General features: G+C 43.5%; 1 protein-coding gene across 3 annotated transcripts in view; it reads left to right on the top strand.

Moving 5' to 3' along the window:
- Positions 1-12,367, top strand: part of LOC116942009 (uncharacterized) — a 73,066-nt gene extending 60,699 nt beyond the window's left edge. Inside the window, exons 16-24 of one of the 3 annotated variants that reach the window (XM_076066861.1) lie at positions 181-298; positions 2,005-2,181; positions 5,169-5,348; positions 6,408-6,550; positions 6,699-6,813; positions 7,023-7,240; positions 7,484-7,611; positions 9,357-9,428; positions 9,718-12,367. The gene's annotated coding sequence lies outside the window, so the exon portion shown is untranslated. Of the gene's footprint in view, positions 1-180; positions 299-2,004; positions 2,182-5,168; positions 5,349-6,407; positions 6,551-6,698; positions 6,814-7,022; positions 7,241-7,483; positions 9,429-9,717 lie in introns of all 3 variants that reach the window. The other 2 variants (XM_076066862.1, XM_076066860.1) reach the window with 2 other exon arrangements.
- The last annotated feature ends 6,875 nt before the right edge of the window (positions 12,368-19,242 follow it).

Below are 19,242 nucleotides of genomic sequence, written 5' to 3'. Positions count from 1 at the left end.
TAAATTTGAGAGAACGTGTTTGGACATTTTTTGTGAAATGTGCTTTCCCCGTCTCATAACACAGGTAACGTTTTAAGTGCCAATAAATTGCCTGGCGCGCGTGACCCAGTTTATAACGTCAGTGGACCCGCAATTTACGAACCGTAGTTATAACTCTTCTGCCCTTCCTTCTTGGCGTAGGGAGCACCGTGAAGGGGGCATGAGACATCAGCACAGCGTGGACTCGCACGAGAAGGCAGAGCTGTCCCAGGCGAAGGAGGCCGCTCACCCATTACAGAGAGAACCGAACCACGATTGTGTTAGTACCGCCACCACATACTAAACACACGTGCAGCCATTTTTTTGTGTGATGCCATTGCCAAATAAAAGCCTCTCCATGGCGTGAGAGTGGTGGAGGGGTTATTTGACCATACTTCACCACGCCGGTCAGTGATGGTTGTTGAAAGTTGGGGAACATAGACGTGGGAGCATACTACGGTACACACATATATTTTTCTGCCCTGCCCTATGCTGCCGACTATATAATCTCCCCAACAGCAACCGATTATCGAAACACTATCTATGGTCGTTCTTGCTTAGCTTCCGAAATGATCATGGGCATGACAATTTACACTGCTGCGGCACATGTCTATTTACAGACGCCTATGTGGTGGAAAAGCGTTTGTGCCATAAATATCTGTGGCGCAGCATGTGTTTCTGTGATGGTGGGGTTTCAAATGTCTTGCCTTATAGGTTGATCAAAGATCAGCAGAGAACTTATATCAAGTAGTGTATTTCAAACACCCCACTGTACTTTCATGTCAGCGCGCACAGTATTTGTTTTTTGCCGAACTAAAGTAATGTGCAGCTGTGTTGCAAATGCCACACGCACTGTGTATTTAGTATCCTGGATACGGCGTGTACACGTTTGTCTGTGGGTACGAAAAGGTCCTATTTGAACTTTTTTTTTTTGTGAACGTTTCCAGACTTGTCTTCACAACGCAGAGTACTGTACACCTGCAGTGACTTTCGGTGTTTCGAGTACGCTCTCATTAAAGTGCTCTTCCAAGGCCTCTGGCCAGCATGGAAGAGTAGGCCAAAAGTCGCTTTAGAAGAGTGGCTCTCCAGAGTACCGCTCTCTCGTGGAGGTCCCTCCGTCAGCAATGGCAACGAGCAGGCGCCTTTGCCTTAATACTGCACACGTTGCATATGTCAAGGTTGGCAATCATTAACAGTGGTGCAGTGATTTAAAGCTTTCGTGACTGCAGGGATTCATATGCTTGGTTCTTTCGGTAAAGTCACGTAGAAGGGAAACGATAAAATAATAAAAAAATATAAAACAATAAAATTCTCACGACGTTTCATCATCAGGTGTGAAAACCACAGCAAGAAAATGTTCTTGCTGTGGTTTTCACAAAAAATGATGATTGCTTGTGTTGCAGTCGAAACGTCGTGAGAATTTAATTGTTTTATATTCGTATTATTTTATTGTTTCCCTTCTACAGTACGTGACTTTACCGAAAGAACCAAGAATATAGTGGTGCAGTGGTTCGTGACCTGAGTATGATACCCGTTCACGGCTAACATCAGTGGCCTGGGCTCCAACCATTCAGAATCTCGCACTGACCGGCGCGGGTGAAATATGATCAAACAACCTCCCACGTTTGAGACAGCATGGGGAGGACTCCATCCAGCAGTGGATTAACAAAGGGATGTGAAATTTTGATTTAGAGCTTTCGTGACTGCAGGGATTCATATTCTTGGTCCTCTCGGTAAAGTCACGTAGAAGGGAAACGATAAAATAATAAAAAGGGAAACAATAAAATAATACAAATATATTGTTTTATAATCTTATTATTTTATTGTTTCCCTTCCACGTGACTTTACCGAAAGAACCAAGAATATAAAGGGATGTGAGTTTCAGTCAAACGAAACAGACGCAAATGTCCACGGCACGAGAGTGCTCGTGCCAGCTCACAAACGCAAATTAAAATGGAATCCTTTCAAGCCCTTTGCATCTCACAGGGACAAGCAACACGTCCCGAAGACCTGGGGAAGTGTCGCGTCACTGCTGATGACGTGCTGCAGGTGGAAGCTGGCCAACACAGCTGCATCCACTTCACGTGGATGGACTTGCAGCACAACGCGATGGTCCTCAAACGCGGCCTGCGGGACGGGCGACTACATCCTCGCGTGTGCGAGGTGAGCAGGGAGGGAGACACTCGCCTCGATAGAGTCGAGAAAAGTCAAAGTGCTTCCCTGATCAAATGAGTATTTGAAGAAGCACTCACCCGCCGTTTACAGCCCCGAGCCGGCGATGGAATTTCCACATTCCTCTGGCAAGAGCAAGGCTTTCCACAGGACAACAAGTTTTGCCTTCCCCGCCAAAGTGGTACTTCGTTTTATCGACCCAGTGCGATGATAGGTTAAACCAAAATGTGCTCTTTAATTCCCAGGCCACGCCAAACAGGAAGATGCTTGCGCTGTCAATGGGCTCCTAAGTGGAAGAAAAAGAAAACTGATTACATTAAATGTAACCCGCTAATATAAACAAACGAATCTCTTCTTCTTGGTTCTTTCGGTAAAGTCACGTAGAATTGAAATAAAATAATAAAAATAAAACATAATAAAACGTATTATTTTATTTCCATCCTACGTGACTTTACCGAAAGAACCAAGAAGATGAATCCATGCAGTCACGAAAGCTTTAAATCGAAAAGCAAAACTCTATTCCGTGTCCAAATACATCTATGCTTTAAACAATCACCCTCTTCAGTCCGATGTTATCAAGTAGTATTTGTCTACAAAAGGAAACTCTGCACTGGTTTCGACCTTCTAGGTCTTGCCATTCGAAGTCAGGCTTGCTAAGCAAATGCTGTTGGATTCCAGATGTCATTGTCAAGGGTGCTCCACATAAACCATGAATCCTCAGTGAATGCCAAAAGCGATGCAGTACATAAACTCGTGCATTGCTGAATTATTATTTTTTAAATGTCTCTATATGTGGAGACGGAACAGTTTCCTTGCATCATTGCTTTTACCTACAATGTTCTACTCTGAATGATAAACCGTCTGCAGCAGCAACTTTTAAAAGGCATCTCAAGGTGACTTGCAAATGACAATGCAAAGTGCCCATGTAGTGACAAAGCACACTGTTTTTTTTATTTTTATGAACGGCATGCGGGGTTACATATTGATGTAATTACTAGCCAAGCATAAACATATAGGGGCAAGGCCATAATTATAATATATATTGGGGGGGTGACACATCCCCCCCCCAATATATTGCTATAAAAATATTTAAGAAATATAAAAATGTTGATGCTATGTAAATGAAAACAACAATTTTGCTAAACCTTGGCCACAATATCTGGACTTGTCTTCATATAACAATGCATAGATTTATGTTTATGTTATTGTGGTTATGGTTGTACTTTATTAATCCCTAATCTCTGCCATTAAATAGAATGAAACAAGAAAAGGTAAAAAAAATAAAAAAACAGAGCAATGTAATACAATACACCATTAGACATTATTGTTAAAAAATAAATAAAAAGTCCATCCCATGTGTTAGTGAATTTTTTTTATATTTTAGGCAGGAAATGGCAGGAAATTAGTTTTCAAATTTAGATTTTTTTCTGGGGGGGGGGGGGGGGCCCAGACCCCCTGGAAGATTTGGTCCTCCCCCAATGTTGACCCCATGGCTACGGCCTTGTATAGGGGCAGTGGTGGTGCAGTGAGTTTGATATCCGGCCACAACTATCATCAGCGGCGGGTGCTATCACAACCAGTCCTGGGATCCAAGCTGCGCTGACTAGCGTGGTGAAGTATGGTAAAACGGGCCCCAAGACCAACACGGAATGATGAAGACATTATCCAGCAGGAGATAAACACAATTCTCCAAGGTATATATTTTTTTTTTACGAAAAAAAAATGTTAATTTTTACATTGGAATAGCGTACTCTGATCGTGGTGGATTTTCTCTAACTTAAGTTTAGTTTATTGCACCTAACCAGGACGAGGCGACGACAAGGGCTGGCGCGTTTCATTAATTCCACGCAGATTGTGGAAAATAAACAACGGTGGTGAGTGCATGGGATTGTGTGCGTCCGATAAGCAGCTGAAGGTGGTTCTAACATATCCCTAATGAACCCTTGGATGACATTACAAGCGCTGATAGTGGTACCAACAACAGTTGGTCAAATATAACCACGGAATTCTAGCAAATCATTGAAATAACACTTATGGATATATATAGGCACCGAATGGGATGGCGTTGGCGGAAAAATACTTTTTTGAAACAATAAAATCTGCTTCATTAATTGCAGGTACCAATTAACGGCACTTTAGCAAGCCTCCGATAATGTGCTTCGTGTTTTTTGTCGCACTGCCAGTGGTCGCCTTGTGCACCGATAGAGTAGCCTATTACAAAGAGGCAATTACGCCCTTTGTGATAAGAGTAACCTCCTGCTGAGCAAATTTTCAACTTGCGTTTTCCAGCTCCGGTTAAAGGGGACCTGCGAATGCAAGGGGCGCGGCTTTAGGCAGCTGACCCCTTTTCCTCTTTGCAACTCTAACGTCAAGCTGCGCGACCAGTTGCTGCACGCTACGAAATGAGGATTGTTTGGGTTCACGTAAGATGTGCGTACTCCCACCTCTTCCAGTATGTCTGGCCGGTGTGAAAGAGTGGAAAAAATACCTTCCTCTAGAGCTCCCTTGGCGGAGGCCCTTCTGCCAGCAGTGGCGTGAACGAGCAATTTCAGGGCTGCACCTTTTCCTTTTAAGTAGAGAAGCACTCACGCATCTTGTTGTGAAACAGAAAAAAAACATAATCCTGTTAGGTATTTATTTTTATAGGGGTTGTTGTTGTTAATTCTAGATTTGAAGCTTTCGTGACTGCAAGGATTCATACTCTTTGGTTTTATTCGGTAAAGTCACGTAGGTAAAACAAATTAAAATAAAATAAACAATTAAAACACGACGTTTTGGAGGCAACACAAGCTTCCGTCTTCAGGTGGAAACAGCGATTTTTTGCTGTGACTGTTTCCACCTGAAGACGGAAGCTTGTGTTGCCTCCGAAACGTCGTGTTTTAATTGTTTATTTTATTTTAATTTGTTTTACCTACATGACTTTACCGAATTAAACCAAAGAGTAACGTTGTTGATGTTGTTGTGCAATGATTGCGAAGGTGATTGTGAATGCAATGGAGCAGTACACCATGCTACAGAGAGAGAGGCTGGCCTGCCTGGTTTACAAGTACCGTGTCCAAGTCCAAAACAAGCGTATGGAACAGAATCTGATATCATCGGGAGAGACAAGTTTAATTGTCTCGAGGGTCCGAAACAACTTGTATAACCACCGCATGGAGGTGAGCTTGAAGTTGAATACAGTTTCACGTTTCATAAAAAGGCCCATTAGATATTTTTGGGTTAAAAGGAATCTCAGAAATAGTTCTGTGATAACTGATTCCGTGGGCCATTCTCTAACACTTTGGGTTGTTTGCATTGTTTATGGAGCAGACAGCTAAGATTGAATACAATTCGCCATTTGCCAGAGTGTAGTCCTCGAAAAGAGTATACAAGTTTGAACATGTGTAGTGTGATCACATTTCGCAAATGCCAATTGTGCACAACATCATTCAATCTTCACGCGGTACGTACAAATACATATATATATTTAAATATTCACTTTTAATTTTTAACAATTCATGATGCTTTTTAAAAACAAAATTGTAACGTATTTTGCTACATTTTATTTATTGGCTTCATGTCACGCAAATCCAGTTGGAACTCTCACAGTGTGCTAGAGAATGGCTTCATGGAAGTGAATATCAAGGAGCTAATTCTGAGATTACTTCAAGTGACTTTTTTTTATCCACCCACTAGGGGTGGAGGGGGTGGGGGGCGCACTTTCCCACACACTCTGCTACAGAGAAATGTTCTTTGCAAGGCCGGTCAACCAGACAATCTTTTCATTCTCCCAGCTGGAATTTAACCATATTATGTGCAAACCATTATTCTATGTAATGGATACTTGCTGTGCAATCATTGGTGACTGGACTGAGACCAACAATACACTACACTTGAGAAACCGATTGATTCATGGGTGGCTGCCCGTACTAAAATCCAGAATCTGAGCAATGCAGCTCAGTGCTCTGATCACTGAGCTACCTGGCTATACTGATATAATTCAATGCATTAAGGTGGCGTTTGTGAATGGTGATGCTGATGATTTGGCTGGACATTCTATTCACTTGCAGCAGTGTTTAACAAATAGTATAGCAAAAACGGTGGAGTGGTGGCACGGTGATTAGTCAACCGTACTGTCTTCCCAGCAACCTGGATGTCTAGGACCCCCCCCCCCCCAACCCGAGCCTCTGGTTACCCTCTATGACTGTGACCGTGTCTCTCAAACGCTGTTGTTGCAGTGGACCTCGACTTGGAGCCGGAGGCTGAGGGTTCTTGGGGCGGAGCGGCGGCGAAACGCCAGCTTCCTAACGGGGTGCTTGAGTGTTGTCGAGACGCATTCCGGCCTCTTCTTGCGGAAGCCTCTCCTTTCCCGGCCAGACAGGTGTCCCCGTGCAGCGGCTGTGCGCACCTCACGAGTTCTTCGCTGCAGTTTTACAAAACATCAGAGTGCTTATTACAAAAGGGGAAGGAAAAAATATCCTGACATTTTCTTCCCCCCACCACCAATTTCATATTTTTTCTCCTTGTAGGTCACTACGTTTCAAACCAGGAAAAGAATACCAAACACATCTGGTTTCGAGTACTCGTGCGCCTCTGATGTGCCAGCATAATAATAAACCTGCAACAGATGGATACGCAAGCAAGGTAATATTGCCTTTCGAAAACGTAATTGCAATAACGGTGACATTAAGAGTCCACATTTGCTTTCGCAATACGGTATTTGTTAACAGTGCAAGGATGGCCGTCACGCTGACATGTGTTTGCCTCACGCGGCACGCCACAATGGTAGCGTTGACAATCGTTGCGAAGTTACAGCTGTTTTTGTTTTTTTCCTCATTCTCTTTTTTCACAAGTCTAATACTAAAGACGCGCAAAGGTCAAAATCCATCAACGTAACGGGCAGCTCTGCGTGCCAAGCCACGGACTCCACAAACTGGTGGCCATCACGTGCTCCGGTGCCTCCTGTTTTTGCCGATGACAAGGAACGTTCGGCCCCAACCACGTGCGGAAATTTGCCAAGAATCCAACAGATGGACCGGTGCCGCGTTGCCATTGGTCACCAAAATGTCAGGTAAACATTGTTTGGTGTCACGTTACTTGACAATAAATGAATACACAAAGTTACACGTGTTTTTATTTTGTTCAGAGCAGTAGATGTGTTCATTGTCAGTAGCTATACTCAAAGCCACTGCTATGTGAAAACATCCCCAGTTATCGCCATCTCTGATGTTGTCATGTAATGATCCACCAAGCGCGTGCTGATTTTCATCGTTCCACACACTCTATGAGCAAAAAGACACATACTGTATTGCAGTTCCAGGTTGCCTGACATCAACAAGCCTACGGAGAGAAGACCAAGAGTATTGTCACACACCGTTTACCTAAGATCTTACTTTCCTGTGATGAGTTCTACTGCAGCCAGCAATAATACTCAGCATTCAGGTTCGTTCGTGCGTTTCTCAATCCGCTTGTCCTGGTGAGAGTCGCGGCGGCTGCGTGTTGAGTAGTGGTGGCCCAGACCTCCCTTTCCCTGGCGACGGACTCCAGCTCTTCCTGGGGAATTCCCAGGCGTTGTTCCCACGCCAGCCGAGCGACGTAGTCCCGCCATCGTGTCCTGGGCCGGCCCCGGGGTCTTCGCATTCAAGTACTTTGCATGGAAATTGAGCGAGCAAAATTGTTTAAAGTTACACCAAAGTGTAATAACGCGTAGGTTTTCGTGTGTTCGTGCTGTGTCGCTCGCCGTCGTGTTTTCGGGTTGCACTGAGTGATGTGAACTGCTTAATGCAGTTCCTGAAAGAGCTGTCAGCACGTGGAGTGAAACGTCGGACATTGAGGCGAACAACACGTGGTACAAGCCGAAAACACATCGGAGCGCTTTGCACCAAGGTGTGTTACATACGTTAATACAACTATTTGTTTTAAAACCTCTGCCTTGGGAAGCGGTAATGCTCAGAATTCAGGTATTTAGCCACAAATTGAACAACGTAATTGAAAGTCACACTCAAGCGCACATTTACGCATTTTTTTGTACAAACTTTTCAGAATATAAATAAACACAATTCCGTGTGCACGTGCTCTATTTAAATTCGCCTTTTTTGCCAGCACGGAATTTTTTTAGCCTGTGTGCAATTCAGTGTTAGAGGCACAATTTGTGTTTTGCAAGAAAACAGCAGTGTCCCGTGTCTCTTCAAGAAATTATCTGGTGAGATCAATTAGCCTTGCACTTGATGGCGAGTTGCAGCGGCACAGCAGCGAGGCTATCCCTTTGTAGACTCAATAGTCAACAACTGGTGGATATTGACCAAAGCCTAATTATGTCGAGAGGTCTTCCTAACTCTCCAGGCCACGCAATAAATGACCCCACTTGTTTCATTAACTGAGTAATGGGGGAGGCGGAAAAACCGGCGGGGAAACTGGACGCGGGGCCCCCCTCCCCGGCACACAAGGCGGTGCAAGACGCGTCGTTTATCATGCGCCCGGCGAGATGGACAGGGTGCTGAGCGCGAGGCGCGGCCTCGATGCCGTACAAATCTGTTTGGGAAGCTCTCTGGGCCCACTTATCCCCAGGCAATCTCCAGCCGGCCTCATAATCCTGAAACAAATTACTGGAGGGCTCACGGGGGAGTGTCCACGGGGCGGCCCCCAAGTGCCGGCCAGCCCTCCGCCGTAATCGCTTTGCGCTGTGTCCATTAATCACCGGGTAATGGTGACAGGTCCCCATTCCTCACTTTATTAATAGGAATCCCACGCGGTAACGTAACAGAGATCCCGAAACCCACTTCCCGCGCCTGTAAACTTATTGACCACAGTTTAAGCCGTCTCAACCTGTCGCCGCCGCCTCCTCCTCCTCTAAAAAGAGACTTTGTTAACGAGGAGAAAGTGATGTGTCTTCAAGTGGAACTACTTTGGGTACGGATAAGCTCCGTCGTGCTAGATAGGTAAGTGTTTTCCGTTGAGAATTCTTTACCGTCGATGATTCGCAGTTTGGCGAGCCACGTATTTGATTTTCGACAATGTTTTTTTTTTCTCTGAAATATTACATGACGTAAGTGAGATCGTTGAGAAGTAGACTGTCGGGGAGGAAAAGATTAGAACATTTGGCAGTTTGTATTCAAAGACCAGAAGTGAAATAGCCACTTTGTACATGATTGGAGAATTGCTCATGCCATTACGCTTGTTTTATGTAGATGCACCCAGCAACAAAGATCTCCCTTCCATTCAAATTCCTTCACCTGCTGTCATGAAAACATCTGAATGAGGTACACTGTTGGCTCACAGTAATTTGTATGAAACAGTATCTGTAAGTGCTCCGCAATCGGCTGCTGGATGAAGGTTTCTCCAAAATCCGCCTCCACACATCACCTGCACCTTGAGCTGATTTCCGCCGATTCGCACGATTGGCAGCGAAAGACGTTCAACATGCATACATTTTATCGCTCCGTCTCCTCAGTAGATATGCATAATATTGTTGCATAATAACATTCAGACATTTTTGAAAGAAATATTTTTTTCAAGGATCCATTGTTTAACTATTTTTTTCCTTTACAGGATCGTGGTGCAGAAAATGTGAAAAAACCTCTTGCCTTCAATTGCATTTGTCTTTGAGCGATTGTACTTTTCTATAATGAATAAATACATTTAGTCTGGCCCTTTTGCCAGTTCACGACTGGATCAAGGCCTTTCTGCACCGTGTTGGTTACGGGGATTGTTTGACCATATTTCACATCGGTGATCAGTGCGGATTGGCCAAGGGGAAGCCCAAGCCTGATTCCAGCGCGATGTACCATTTGCAATACCACCCGTTTCACAATTCTAATATGAATTACGCATCAAATAAATAATGCACCCCTTTATGAATTCACTTGTTTGCCCAAACGTGACCAAAGCAAATTTTAACGAAACACCGCAAGGCAAAACCTTATTGACCCTGTTCCTAAATCCCACATCATCACTGACTAACCCATTTTGGAGTCATCATTATGAGCGCCACAGCACTGAACGGACAATAACCCAGGTTCTCCAGTAACAAAACATTCACACTCCCATCGGCTCCTGGAAAGACCATTGGGAACATGCAGGGTGCGATCGCAGTCGCCTTCCAGGAAAATCGAAGCCGTCACCAGTGCTCCGTGTTATGATTTGTTGGAGTACAAATTGAAGGCTGACATTCATCAGAAACACAGCGTGTAAGATTGAGAAAGGGGAGCACGCGACACGCTCTGCGCATACGACGACGATGGGATTGATGGTAAAGCTCGGATGGGATGTTCTGGGACATCTCGCAAACAGCCCAGACCTAACCCCCTTTGGTATTCCATCTGGACGGGCCTCTGAAAGAAGCCTCTACATCGATGATGGTTCACCTGCGATGAGGCTGCGTAAGCAGTGCTGCAATAATGGCTTAGGGGCCAACCAGAAATCTTCCGTGATGCTTGGTTTAGGAAGCTTATGGATGGCCGGGACAACTGTGTTTTAGTAGCGGGTGACTATTTAGAGAAATATTTTGTCGTTTAATGTGGACAAATGTTTTCTCAAATGACTCTTAACATGTTTCTTTACTTCATGGAATACCCTTGTATATATTTATTTAACACGGTTGCTTAGCACAGGGGCCAAAGACTGAAAGTGCCAAGCAGCCAGTAGCAGAAGGGTTAAATGTATAACAGATTCATTTCTTAAATTATGCAAACGAGCAAGCTTATGATAACTTTTCGTCAGATGTGCTTCGTGTGAACACGCATTTCTAACTGTTTAATGCAAACAAGATGAGCATGTTAAAACTGCAGCGCTGGATATCAGCTGTCACAACTGCAGTCTTTTGTATTGAGGCCAAATTAATTTGCTACATTTAAGAGCAAACGAGACAACTGCTAGAATGTATAGTAGACGGACATACAGTGAGGGAAAAAAGTATATGATCCCCTGCTGATTTTGTATGTTTGCCCACTGATAAAGAAATGATCAGTCTATAATTTTAATGGTAGGTTTATTTGAACAGTGTGAGACAGAATAACAACAACAAAAATCCAGAAAAACGCATGTCAAAAATTTTATGAATTGATTTGCATTTTAATGAGGGAAATAAGTATTTGACCCCTCTGCAAAACATGACTTAGTACTTGGTGGCAAAATCCTTGTTGGCAATCACAGAGGTCAGACGTTTCTTGTTGTTGGCCACTAGGTTTGCACACATCTCAGGTGGGATTTTGTCCCACTCCTCTTTGCAGATCTTCTCCGAGTCATTAAGGTTTCGAGGCTGACGTTTGGCAACTCGAACCTTCAGCTCCCTCCACAGATTTTCTGTGGGATTAAGGTCTGGAGACTGGCTGGGCCACTCCAGGACCTTAATGTGCTTCTTCTTGAACCACTCCTTTGTTGCCTTGGCCGTGCGTTTTGGGTCATTGTCATGCTGAAATACCCATCCACGACCCATTTTCAATGCCCTGGCTGAGGGAAGGAGGTTCTCACCCAAGATTTGACGGTACATGGCCCCGTCCATCGTCACTTTGATGCGGTGAAGTTGTCCTGTCCCCTTAGCAGAAAAACACCCCCAAAGCATAATGTTTCCACCTCCATGTTTGACGGTGGGGATGGTGTTCTTGGGGTCATAGGCAGCATTCCTCTTCCTCCAAACACGGCGAGTTGAGTTGATGCCAAAGAGCTCCAATTTGGTCTCATATGACCACAACACTTTCACCCAGTTGTCCTCTGATTCATTCAGATGTTCATTGGCAAACTTCAGACGGGCATGTATATGTGCTTTCTTGAGCAGGGGGACCTTGCGGGCGCTGCAGGATTTCAGTCCACGGCGTAGTGTGTTACCAATTGTTTTCTTGGTGACTATGGTCCCAGCTGCCTTGAGATCATTGACAAGATCCTCCCGTGTAGATCTGGGCTGATTCCTCACCGTTCTCATGATCATTGCAACTCCACGAGGTGAGATCTTGCATGGAGCCCCAGGCCGAGGGAAAATTACAGTTCTTTTGTGTTTCTTCCATTTGCGAATAATCATAGCAACTATTGTCACCTTCTCACCAAGCTGCTTGGCAATGGTCTTGCAGCCCATTCCAGCCTTGTGTAGGTCTACAATCTTGTCCCTGACATCCTTGGAGAGCTCTTTGGTCTTGGCCATGGTGGAGAGTTTGGAATCTGATTGATTGATTGCTTCTGTGGACAGGTGTCTTTTATACAGGTAACAAGCTGAGATTAGGAGCACTCCCTTTAAGAGTGTGCTCATAATCTCAGCTCGTTACCTGTATAAAAGACACCTGGGAGCCAGAAATCTTTCTGATTGAGAGGGGGTCAAATACTTATTTCCCTCATTAAAATGCAAATCAATTTATAACATATTTGACATGCTTTTTCTGGATTTTGTTATTCTGTCTCTCACTGTTCCAATAAACCTACCATTAAAATTATAGACTGATCATTTCTTTGTCAGTGGGCAAACGTACAAAATCAGCAGGGGATCAAATACTTTCTTCCCTCACTGTAAGCAACGTGTGCTTGTAACAAAAGTTTCCCTTTGCCTTATCCCCATATCCATACACATGTTGCTTATATCCAGACTCCACTGTACTGCGATAGTCTAACACTACAGCAGGCAATGGAACATTTTGGATGAAGTGGCCCATTAATCAGCTGTGGTAAAAAAAAAAAAAGGTTAATTCCATTACAAGGGCAGACCTGGTCCGTGACCAGTGCTGACCAGGTCAATCCACACGCGCTGGAGCACATGCATGGACAGCTAGAGGCTCATCAAGACAATTCTCTCCCCGTGTCTACACAAACCAAGGGTCCACACCAGCTGTCACAATCCTATAATCTCATCCAGGTCTGGGAGAAAAAAAAAAACCCCGCGGGCGAACACAGTAGAACAACGCGAATGTGCAGGATAAACACCTCATTCGAGGCCGGAACATCGCGGTGGCGAGATGTTAACCACCTCGAATGGTATACAAGAGGTTGTGGGTTTGATGCCGACCCCGACGCCTGTATATTTGGAGTTTGCATGTTCTCCCCATGGTCCCGTGGATTTTTCTCCGTGTCCTCCGGGTTTTTCCTCTACATTTAGAAACGTGCGTTTTAAAATATTTGGCTGCTATACATTTCCACATGATAAGTCACTTTGTTGAGCTATCATTTGCGGTCAGGTCGCTTCTCAAAAATAGCTATATAGCTCAGTGGCCGTTACCTGGTAAACTAAACATAGTTTCTAGCTCATACCGCACCTCCTGGCTTTGTCATTCCTCGAAGACACTTCGGGAACCATCAACCGCATCAGATCATTGACAGGCCGATGGGCACATCTCCTTTGTTAATGGTACATTCAAGAAACAAGCCACAGCAGTGCAACTCTGGCCTTGCAAACCAAACTGTGAACGGACCATATCGTAAACCACTGTAGCCGGTGCTCCATCGACAGAGGAGTAATATCAAAAGTACAAGAACTCCCTCTAGAAGCCCTCATGACTAACGGACATCAACATTTGCATTGCCATTGAAGAGCTAAGACCGAGGTAATTTCACAAGGCTCCATTGTACAGTAAAACCTTGGATTGCGATCATAATTCGTTCCCGAAACGTGTTTGTAATCCAAAGAACTCGTATATCAAAGCACTCGTATGTCAGTTGTGATCACGTGACGCTCGGCAGACAAAGCGTATACGTACACTACTCGTATTGCAAGACCTCGCTCGTTTATCAAATTAATATTTATTTTAAAAAATTGCTCGTCTTGCAAAACACTCGCAGACCAAGTTACTCGCAATCCAAGGTTTTACTGTAAATAAGAGGCAAGAAAGTACATATCGTCACCATCGCCGTGGCTTGAAATTGCACCTCACACAGGTGTAATGACAGGAGAGTCAGCCTGCAGTGCGAATGGACTGGTAGCTACGGGAATGATCGAGAATAGGATCGTGGCCAGGTGACAGCTGGTAGAGCGAGCGGTCTAGAACCAGCGAGAAGGTTCGGGAATGGGGGCGTTGCCTCGGACCGTATATAAGGGAGATGCGTGGGAGACTCGGGCGCTGTTGCAGTGGGGGTCTCTACCCGTCCAAGTGTGAGCACGTGGCTCCTTAATAAAGAAAACCTTCCCAGGACAAGTGCGTCGAAGTCGTCTTTGCACAGGTGTAAAATAAGCCATGATGCACTAATGGAATTTAGAAGCAGAACTGGACCGTGCACTGCACATCGGTAGCAGCAGCGAACATGAACATAAATATCTCGATACATCGAGTACAATCTATTCTCAGGATACATGCATCAAATTGTGTGGATAAGAATTGAGCCGTTTCAATCCATTTGCATGTAGCGTTTCCGAACTGTACAGCTTATGTCCAGTTATGTGGCTGCACATTTTTTTTTCAGATAGTTGTATGCGAATGAACCCGGGTGTAGGTATGCACTAGTGGCTGAACGATTTGGGGAATATCTATGTAATTGCGAATTTTCTGACAGATATTGCGATTTGATTTGCGATTACAATTTTTTAAGTCAAGCTTTAGTTCAATATTCACTGTGTAATGGATTTGAAACTTGTGATGGAGCATTACCACGTGATACCATCAAAATATGAACTGCTCTATATATTCTAATGCAAGGGTGAGAACTTAAAACATATGCATTGCTTCCAACATGTATTTATTAAAATGTTTTGATTGACATAGAACAATCAAACATAGAACAATTGATATTTTTAGCTCTTTCGGTAAAGTCACGTTGAAGGGAAACCAGCGGCATGATGACCGTTTGCGTTATGGTCGAAACGTCGTGAGAATTTCTATTGTTTTATATATTTTTCTTATTTTATTGTTTCCCTTCAACGTGACTTTACCGAAAGAGCTAAGAATATGAATTACTGCAGTCACGAAAGCTTTAAATTAAAATAGAACAATTGTTAAGTTAAATAAATAAAGTTATCATAGTAAAAAATAAAAATCCCAATAAGAAAGTCATAGGAATTTTCAAATCGTAGAAAATCGCAGCCTTTGCGATTTGCTAATCGCATTGTTTCAAATTGCGATTTCGATTTTAAATCGATTAGTCGTTCAGCCCTAGTATGCACACAACGATGGACGTGGGAGTCTTATCCCAGGTAGGTTCCGCTGTACCCTTAAACTCCAACTCGAAACCTGTGGGCAAGAAGTGTGGTGCTTATGCAATATAAAGATACAGCAATGCTCTTAACATTAAACAGAATTATGAACTCCTTTTACATATGAACTCTTCTAAATATAACCAACATCATGACCATTCTCGCGAATTAGATACACTCTTTAACATTAAGTATTCATGTATCAATCAGCTAACAATTTGAATCAAATACAGTACACATACTAAAGTAACACGTATTATACCTGTACTGTTATTGACCCATTCATCATTATTCAAGTTATTACAAGTCACTTTTAACACAATAAACATTTCTAACATACATCACTTTCATATATCTGGTGTAAGTTCTTCATATGTGTACTTTATACTGTCACTGTATAGTTGTGAAACCATTATAATGCTTAATAATAGTTCCCAGTCTTAACGGAGCATTATAATCGCATTGATAATTAGCAACCACGTACACTATGACATAAGTAACATATGCAACAATCCAAAACTTCAAAACTAGTTCGCGGGTATGGGCTTATCTCTTCATAATAACAGTTTTTTATACTCTGTAAATGTGAAACCACTGTAATCCACTTCAATGATTTACAGAAATAACGGCGCATTATTTATTTAACACACATTAACGATGATTGTACAGCATTTTTAACTTGCATGTGTTTTTATCATAACGTGCCTTGTGAATAATCCAAGCTCCCTATCTATGTTACCCTGATTACTGACCTATACACATGCAATTAAGTCATAATGCGATGAACAAATGTATGACATCACAGCCATGCAATTGGCCTCGTGGCCTTCTCAGACATACGATACATTGTTAGCCACCTAAGCAACCCCGTAACAGACTACACTATAACCTTATCCCACTGATCCCTACAATCATAGCTCTAGCTTAAACACACACTGCCAGTGGCTTAATTGCCAATATACCTATGGCGCTCCATCAGCCGCTTTAGAACAAACAACTGGTCGCTGCGCACACCTCCCTCCACAAGTCGATAATTGAAGACGACCCACAGTATACTCTTTGGTTCTTTCGGTGAAGTCACGTAGGTATAAAAAATTAAACTAACAAAAAATAATCACGACGTTTCGATCGCAACACAAGCGGTCGTCCTCAGGCGGACAAAAAAAATAAATCCGGCGGTGGAACTGCTGAGGACGACCGCTTGTGTTGCGATCGAAACGTCGTGGATATATTATTTTTTATTTTGTTCTATTTTTTATAACCCACGTGACTCTTACGAAGTGAGCAGTATTAGTCGTGGATGCTCCCGAAGCTATCGGCATGGCTCACGGACGTAAAATCGGACGTGTGATTTGCACACACTCGCCGTACTTTTGACGGTCTCACAATCATTACGGGTTCAAGTCAGATCAGAGGTGAAGATTGTAGGACACTCATGAGTCCTGACCACCCATTTTGGCGAGAGATACAATTAATTATACCCTAATCCCAATCTATAATTGAGGGCGGGGGGGGGGAGGATTCTCTCAGACCCCTACCTGACACTCTGCGCCACAAATGAACCTTATGGCGGCACCCCGGGGTTCCATAGTACCCCGGCTCTCGCACAATGTCCGTGATGCAGTCACTTTTAGTCTGTTGATGGTCGACGATGCGGCAATCGACTCATCTCGACGAGCTGTACTCACGATGCACCACCACTGCGGTGCGTACGCGAGCGTTCAGGGTTTCAGCGCAATCGTCCTCGTTGAGTTTCGACATCGTGGAGTGGCACTGATTTCGCATTGTTACCCCAGTCGTGGAGTTAAGTAACACCCCTGGAAAAAATAAGTGTCCTCCAAATAAAATATTTAATTTGCCTCGGCCACTTTTTTATTATTTGGTACCCCGGGGTACCGCCATGAGCCTCAAATGTCCTGTCATTTATAGTCTTAGCTCTTTCGGTAAAGTCACGTTGAAGGAAAACAATAAAATAATAAAATATATATACAAGCACAGAGACAATTTCAACCGAGAAGATGGATTCTGGCTTAGCAATCATTGGAAAGATTTGATAAACCATTTCAGGTCTTAATTGATTGTTCACGCTTACAGTGGCTTTCAGACAGCATACACTAATTTTTAGTCTCCCCCCTCCTCTTTTCAGAACATAGATGGACTCGTCCTTCTAAACAAACTGTCAAATCGCTGTGCGTGGCGCTGACGCTTTCAAATAAATAAATAAATAGATAAATACATACACCGTTTACATATAAATAAATTAATGCAAACCGGCACACCTGATGACGACCGTTTGTGTTATGGTCGAAACGTCGTGAGAATTTGTATTGTTTTATATATATTTTATTATTTTATTGTTTCCCTTCAACGTGACTTTACCGAAAGAGCTAAGAATATGAATTACTGCAGTCACGAAAGCTTTAAATCAAAATTTAGTTCAGTCATTTGTTTTATGTAAATATCGCAGGCCACAAATGTCTCTCCTACGTTCACCAACGAATAGTCAAATAGCGACCTTGACAAATGGTGACGAACGATTGCATCGCAAAGGGAGAAAAAATTGGTACACGACTACAAATGACGCTTGACCATCCATGGAGGAAAAATCGATCCAAAATCGCCCCCCGTCGCTCGGCGTAGCTGAGTGCAATTGTGGTCGGCAAGAACCGCCAATTTGTATGGCGCAGTTTGATTCCTGATGCAGCTGCCTGGCCACTTTACGTCAGAAGTGTTGAACAAATGCATTATCTGAGCTGTGTTAAAGCACCACTGAGAAATCTGCGTTTGTATCCCAGTTTAAGCTGACCAAGATTTAGTGAATTGATGTTCTCTGTCTGGTTTCAAATGATTTAACATTCAGGAATACCTTGCACTTTTTTTTCTGGTTAGCGGCCATCCATTTAGTACGTACGCTTGGAGGGGGGACGTGGGGTTTAACCCAAATGCGTTCGCTTGCGTATGGGGGAGTCTACTGACAATGTACGTACGCATAGGAAACGGGGGGGAGGGGGGGGGGGGTGAAGCCTCGATAATAATTTGTCTACATTGGCCTTCAAATGAGCCACAGTTCAGTTTCTTCAGCTGTTCAGACAACAAGTTACTGCCGGGAGAAATGGGACTGTGGGAGAGGTGTCACTTGCGTGCCACCTTGCCCCCCTGACTGCGAGCAATCACGCAGCTCAGCAAAATAAGTGGCCAGGGTACGCGACTTGATTCTTTAATGCAGTCTGTCTGCTTAAACACGTGAATATTATTAATCCTTGATCGTTTCTGCGTGGATTCAATATCGGCCGTTCTGAAGGATTCGGGGGCGGGGGGGGGGTGTAAAAAGTCCGCGTGCGTACAGGGAAGGGGGGAGGAGGGGTCAAGTTTTGACAGATTTTTGCGTACCTACTCAATGGGATGGCCCCTTAGGGACCAGAGCATGGACGAATGTCAAAAATGAACGAATGTCAAAGCAGAGCCTTTATTTAGCTTGCAAAATTTATTTTGGCCGGCGACAAACGTGCATGCAAATAACTACACCAACTATGTGACACGTGCGTGCGAAAACCTAAATAAATGTAAATGAAAGAAAAAATAAACATAAGAATCAACAAACAAAACTAAACAAGTAAACTCAACTAAATAAACAAAATGATACCTTTAAATATTTGTATTCTTGCGTAAGCAAACTCTGCAGTATTATACTGCTATCACAAAAAAATAACTATGAACTGTTTACTGTATAATCACAGAAATGGGTACACTAGTAATAATGTATGAATAAACACAAATATAAGAGATGCTCACTGAACAAGTTCCATTCAAAGACCGAACGACAAAGACGGCGCGTGGCGTGATAGTCGTGGAAGGTTTGGGAATGAAATCGGACGAAAAGAGGAAATCCGTGTGGACAACATTTGAAATGTGGTTATAATTGAAAACAGCCGAAGGAGCGAAGCGACGAAAGTCAAGTGGACGAAATTCGAGGT

This window comes from Petromyzon marinus, chromosome 13, assembly GCF_048934315.1.
Source record: "Petromyzon marinus isolate PM22_M1 ecotype Great Lakes invasive population chromosome 13, UKy_Petmar_22M1.pri1.0, whole genome shotgun sequence".
In the NCBI taxonomy this organism is placed as follows: domain Eukaryota; kingdom Metazoa; phylum Chordata; class Hyperoartia; order Petromyzontiformes; family Petromyzontidae; genus Petromyzon; species Petromyzon marinus.
This window is presented reverse-complemented; position numbering and strand designations above follow the sequence as displayed.